This window comes from Tinamus guttatus, unplaced genomic scaffold (assembly GCF_059628265.1).
Source record: "Tinamus guttatus ecotype Peru unplaced genomic scaffold, ASM5962826v1 Tinamus_guttatus_pri_ptg000019l, whole genome shotgun sequence".
In the NCBI taxonomy this organism is placed as follows: Eukaryota; Metazoa; Chordata; class Aves; order Tinamiformes; family Tinamidae; genus Tinamus; species Tinamus guttatus.
The window spans coordinates 84,100-90,618 of record NW_028288553.1 but is presented as its reverse complement, the minus strand read 5'-3'; positions in this window follow the sequence as shown (position 1 = coordinate 90,618).

Sequence of the window (6,519 nt, the reverse complement as noted above, 5' to 3'; positions counted from 1 at the left end):
GTTAGGTCTTCCATTGTGAGCTCACAAGAGTCCCATTGTGAGGTCATCCGTTGTGAGGTCTTCCATTGTGAGGTCACACGAGTCCCATTTTGAGGTCATCCATTGTGAGGTCCTCCATTGTGAGGTCTTCCCTTGTGAGGTCTTCCATTGTGAGATCACAAGAGTCCCATTGTGAGGTCATCCATTGTGATGTTGTCCTTTGTGAGGTAATCCATTGTGATGTCATTAGAGGCCCATTGTGAGGTCTTACATTGTGAGGTCCTCCATTGTGAGGTCACCCATTGTGAGGTCTTCCATTGTGATGTCGTCCATTGTTAGGTCTTCCATTCACGAAGAGGCCGATTCCTTCCTTCACGAGAGGCCCATTGTGAGGTTGTCCAGTGTGAGGTCACGAGAGTCCCATTGTAAGGTCGCACATTTTGATGTTGTTCATTGTGAGGTGATTAGAGGTCCATTCTGAGGTCATCCATTGTGATATCATTAGAGGCCCATTGTGAGGTCATCCACTGTGAGGTCATCCATTGTGAGGTCTTCTATTGTGACGTCACAAGAGTCCCATTGTGAGGTCATCCATTATGATGTCGTCCATTGTGATGTCATCCATTTTGAGGTCATCCATTGTGATGTCATTAGATGCCCATTGTGAGGTCGTCCTTTGTGAGGTCGTCCATTGTGAGGTCATCCATTGTGAGGTCACAAGAGTCCCATTGTGAGGTCGTCCATTGTGAGGTCACCCATTGTGAATCACAAGAGTCCCATTGTAAGGTCTTCCATTGTGAGGTCTTCCATTGTGAGGTCTTCCATTGTGAGGTTACAAGTGTCCCATTGTGAGCTAATCCATTGTGATGTCGTCCTTTGTGAGTTCATCCATTGTGATGTCATTAGAGGCCCATTGTGAGGTCGTCCATTGTGAGGTCCTCCATTGTGAGGTCATCCATCGTGAGGTCTTCCATTTTGAGGTCACAAGAGTCCCATTGTGAGGTCATCCATTGTGATGTCGTCCATTGTGAGGTCTTCCATTGTGAGGTCACAAGAGTCCCATTCTGAGGTCATCGATTGTAATGTCGTCCATGGCGAGGTCATCCATTGTGAGGTCTTCCATTGTGAGGTCTTCCATTGTGATGTCATTAGAGGCCCATTGTGAGGTCATCCATTGTGATGTCGTCCTTTGTGAGGTCATCCATTGTGAGGTAACAAGAGTCCCATTGTGAGGTCGTCCATTGTAAGGTCGTCCATTGTGAGGTCTTCCATTGTGAGGTCATAAGAGTCCCATTGTGAGGTCATCCATTGTGATGTCGTCCATTGTGAGGTCATCCATCGTGAGGTCTTCCATTGTGATGTCACGACAGGCCCATTGTGAGGTCATCCATTGTGATGTCGTCCATTGTGAGGTCATCCATAGTGATGTCATTAGTGTCCCATTCTGAGGTCATCCATTATGAGGTCATCCATTGTTAGGTCTTCCATTGTGACGTCACAAGAGTACCATTGTGAGGTCATCCATTGTGATGTCGCCAATTGTGAGGTCATCCATTGTGAGGTCATTAGAGTTTCATGGTGAGGTCCTCAATTGTGATGTGGTCCATTTTGAGGTCATCCATTGTGATGTCATTAGACTCCTTTTGTGAGGTCATCCATTGTGATGTCCTCCATCGTGAGATAATCCATTGTGATGTCATTAGAGGCCCATTGTGAGGTCGTCCATTGTGATGTCGTCCATTGTGAGGTCATCCATTGTGATGTCATTAGACGCCTATTGTGAGGTCATCCATTGTGATGTCATTAGAGGCCCATTGTGAGGTCGTCCATTGTGAGGTCATCCATTGTGAGGTCTTCCATTGTGATGTCACAAGAGCCCCGTTGTGAGGTCATCCATTGTGATGTCGTCTATTGTGAGGTCATCCATTGTGAGGTCTTCAATTATGACGTCACAAGAGTCCCATTGTGAGGTCATCCATTGTGATGTCGTCCATTGTGAGGTCATCCATTGTGATGTCATTAGAGGCCCATTGTGAGGTAATCCATTGTGAGGTCATCCATTGTGAGGTCATTAGAGTCCCATTGCGAGGTCATCCACTGTGAGGTCATTGGAGATCCATTTTGAGGTCATCCATTGTGAGGTCATCCATTGTGAGGTCTTTCATTTTGAGGTAAGAGGAGTCCCATTGTGAGGTCATCCTTTGTGGTGTCGTCCATAGTGAGGTCATCCATTTTGCTGTCATTAGAGGCCCATTGTGAGGTCGTCCATTGTGAGGTCATCCATTGTGAGGTCATCCATTGTGAGGTCACAAGAGTCGCATTGTGAGGTCATCCATTCTGATGTCGTCCATTTTGAGGTCATCTATTGTGATGTCATTAGAGGCCCATTGTGAGGTCGTCCATTGTGAGGTGATCCATTGTGATATCATCCATTGTGATGTCATTAGAGTCCCATTGCGAGGTCATCCACTGTGATGTCATTAGAGGCCCATTTTGACGTCGTCAATTGTGAGGTCATCCATTGTGAGGTCTTCCATTGTGAGGTCACAAGAGTCCCATTGTGAGGTCATCCATTGTGATGTCGTCAATTCTGAGGTCATCTATTGTGATGTCATTAGAGGCCCATTGTGAGGTCGTCCATTGTGAGGTCATCCATTGTGAGGTCTTCCATTGTTAGGTCACAAGAGTCCCATTGTGAGATCATCCATTGTGATGTCGTCCATTGCGAGGTCATTCATCGTGAGGTCATTCATCGTGAGGTCTTCCATTGTGAGGTCTTCCATTGTGAGGTCTTCCATTGTGAGGTCTTACATAGTGAGGTCACAAGATTCCCATTTTGAGGTCATCCATTGTGATGTCGTCCTTTGTGAGGTCATCCTTTGTGATGTCATTAGAGGACCATTGTGAAGTCGTCCATTGTGATGTCGTCCATTGTGAGGTCATCCATTGTGAGGTCTTCCATTGTGAGGTCACAAGAGTCCCATTGTTAGGTCATCCATTGTGATGTTGTCCTTTGTGAGGTCATCCATTGTGATGTCTTCCACTGTGAGGTCATCCATTGTGAGGTCATCCATTGTGAGGTCACAAGAGTCCCATTGTGAGGTCATCCATTGTGATGTCGTCCATTGTGAGGTCATCCATTGTGATGTCATTAGAGACCCATTCTGAGGTCATCCATTATGAGGTCATCCATTGTTAGGTCTTCCATTGTGAGGTCAAAAGAGTCCCATTGTGAGGTCATCCATTGTGATGTCGTCGATTGTGAGGTCCTCCATCGTGAGGTCTTCCATTGTGAGGTCTTCCATTGTGAGGTCGTCCATATGTGATGTCATTAGAGGCCCATTGTGAGGTATTCCATTGTGAGGTCTTCCATTGTGAGGTCACAAGTGTCCCATTGTTAGGTCATCCATTGTGATGTCGTCCTTTGTGACGTCATCCACTGTGATGTCATTAGAGGCCCATTGTGAGGTCGTCCATTGTGAGGTCGTCCATTGTGAGGTCATCCATTTTGAGGTCTTCCATTGTGAGGTCACAAGAGTCCCACTGTGAGGTCATCCATTGTGATGTCGTCCATTGTGTGGTCTTCCATTGTGAGGTCAAAAGAGTCCCATTCTGAGGACATCCATTGTAATATCGTCCAATGCGAGGTCATCCATTGTGAGGTCTTCCATTGTGAGGTCTTCCGTTGTGGGGTCACAAGAGTCTCATTGTGAGGTCATCCATTGTGATGTTATCCTTTGTGAGGTCAGCCATTGGGATGTCATTAGAGTCCCATTGTGAGGTCGTCCATTGTGAGGTCGTCCATTGTGAGGTCGTCCATTGTTAGGTCTTCCATTGTGAGGTCATCAGACTCCCATTGTGAGGTCATCCATTGTGATGTCGCCAATTGTGAGGTCATCCATTGTGATGTCATTAGAGGCCCATTGTGAGGTCGTCAATTGTGAAGTCTTCCATTGTGAGGTCTTCCATTGTGATGTCATTAGACGCCTATTGTGAGGTCATCCATTGTGATGTCGTCCATTGTGAGGTCATCCATTGTGATGTCATTAGAGGCCCATTGTGAGGTTGTCCATTGTGAGGTCATCCATTGTGAGGTCATCCAGTGTGATGTCATTAGAGACCCATTGTGAGGTCATCCATTGTGAGGTCATCCATTGTGAGGTCATCCATTCTGCTGTCATTATAGGCCCATTTTGAGGTCGTCCATTGTGAGGTCTTCCATTGTGAGGTCACATGAGTCCCGTTGTGAGGTCATCCATTGTGATGTCGTCCATTGTGAGGTCATCCATTGTGATGTCATTAGAGGCCCATTGTGAGGTCGTCCACTGTGAGGTCATCCATTGTGAGGTCTTCCATTGTGAGGTCACAAGAGTCTCATTGTGAGTTCATCATTTGTGTTGTCGTCCATTGTGAGGTCATCCATTCTGCTGTCATTAGAAGCCCATTGTGAGGTTGTCCATTGTGAGGTCATCCATTGTGATGTCGTCCATTGCGAGGTAATCCATCGTGAGGTCTTCCATTGTGAGGTCACAAGAGTCCCATTGTGAGGTCATCAATTGTGAGGTCTTTCATTGTGAGGTAAGAAGAGTCCCAATGTCAGGTCATCCTTTGTAGTGTCGTCCATTGTGAGGTCATCCATTCTGCTGTCATTAGCAGTCCATTCTGATGTCGTCCATTGTGAGTTTATCCATTGTGAGGTCACAAGAGTCCCATTGTGAGGTCATTCATTGTGATGTCGCCCATTGAGAGGTCATCCATTGTGAGGTCTTCCATTGTGAGGTCACAAGAGTCCCATTGTGAGATCATCCATTGTGATGTCGTCCATTGTGATGTCATCCATTGTGATGTCATTAGAGGCCCATTGTGAGGTCGTCCATTGTGAGGTCATCCATTGTGAGGTTTTCCATTGTGAAGTCTGAAGAGTCCCATTGTGAGGTCATCTATGGTGATGTCGTCCATTGTGAGGTCATCCATTGTGAGGTCATTAGAGTCCCATTGTGAGGTCGTCCATTGTGAGGTCTTCCATTGTGATGTCGTCCATTGTGAGGTCTTCCATTGTGATGTTATTAGAGGCCCATTGTGAGGTCGTCCATTGTGAGGTCATCCATTGTGAGGTCTTCCATTGTGAGGTCACAAGAGGCCCAGTGTGAGGTCATGCATTGTGAGGTTGTCCATTGTGAGGTCATCCATTGTTAGGTCTTCCATTGTGAGGTCACAAGAATCCCATTGTGAGGTCATCCATTGTGCTGTGGTCAATTGTGAGGTCATCCATTTTGATGTCTTCAGAGGCCCATTGTGAGGTCGTCCACTGTGAGGTCATCCATTGTGAGGTCTTCCATTGTGAGGTCACAAGAGTCCCATTGTAAGCTCATCCATTGCCATGTCGTGCATTGTGAGGTCATCCATTTTGAGGTCACAAGAGGCTCATTGTGAGGTCTTTCATTGTGATGTCGTCCATTGTGAGGTCATCCATTGTGAGGTCACAAGAGTCCCATTGTGAGGTCATCCATTGTGAGGTCATCCATTGTGATGTCATTAGAGGCCCATTGTGAGGTCGTCCATTGTGAGGTCATCCATTGTGAGGTCTTCCATTGTGAGGTCACAAGAGTCCCATTGTGAGGTCATCCATTGTGATGTCGTCCATTGTGAGGTCATCCATTGTGAGGTCTTCCATTGTGAGGTCACTAGAGTCCCATTGTGAGGTCATCCATTGTGGTGTCGTCCATTGTGAGGTCATCCATTGTGATGTCATTAGAGGCCCATTGTGAGGTCATCCATTGTGAGGTCGTCCATTGTTAGGTCTTCCATTGTGAGGTCACAAGAGTCCCATTGTGAGGTCATCCGTTGTGAGGTCATCCATTGTGAGGTAACAAGAGTCCCATTGTGAGGTCGTCCATTGTAAGGTCGTCCATTGTGAGGTCTTCCATTGTGAGGTCATAAGAGTCCCATTGTGAGGTCATCCATTGTGATGTCGTCCATTGTGAGGTCATCCATCGTGAGGTCTTCCATTGTGATGTCACGACAGGCCCATTGTGAGGTCATCCATTGTGATGTCGTCCATTGTGAGGTCATCCATAGTGATGTCATTAGTGTCCCATTCTGAGGTCATCCATTATGAGGTCATCCATTGTTAGGTCTTCCATTGTGACGTCACAAGAGTACCATTGTGAGGTCATCCATTGTGATGTCGCCAATTGTGAGGTCATCCATTGTGAGGTCATTAGAGTTTCATGGTGAGGTCCTCAATTGTGATGTGGTCCATTTTGAGGTCATCCATTGTGATGTCATTAGACTCCTTTTGTGAGGTCATCCATTGTGATGTCCTCCATCGTGAGATAATCCATTGTGATGTCATTAGAGGCCCATTGTGAGGTCGTCCATTGTGATGTCGTCCATTGTGAGGTCATCCATTGTGATGTCATTAGACGCCTATTGTGAGGTCATCCATTGTGATGTCATTAGAGGCCCATTGTGAGGTCGTCCATTGTGAGGTCATCCATTGTGAGGTCTTCCATTGTGATGTCACAAGAGCCCCGTTGT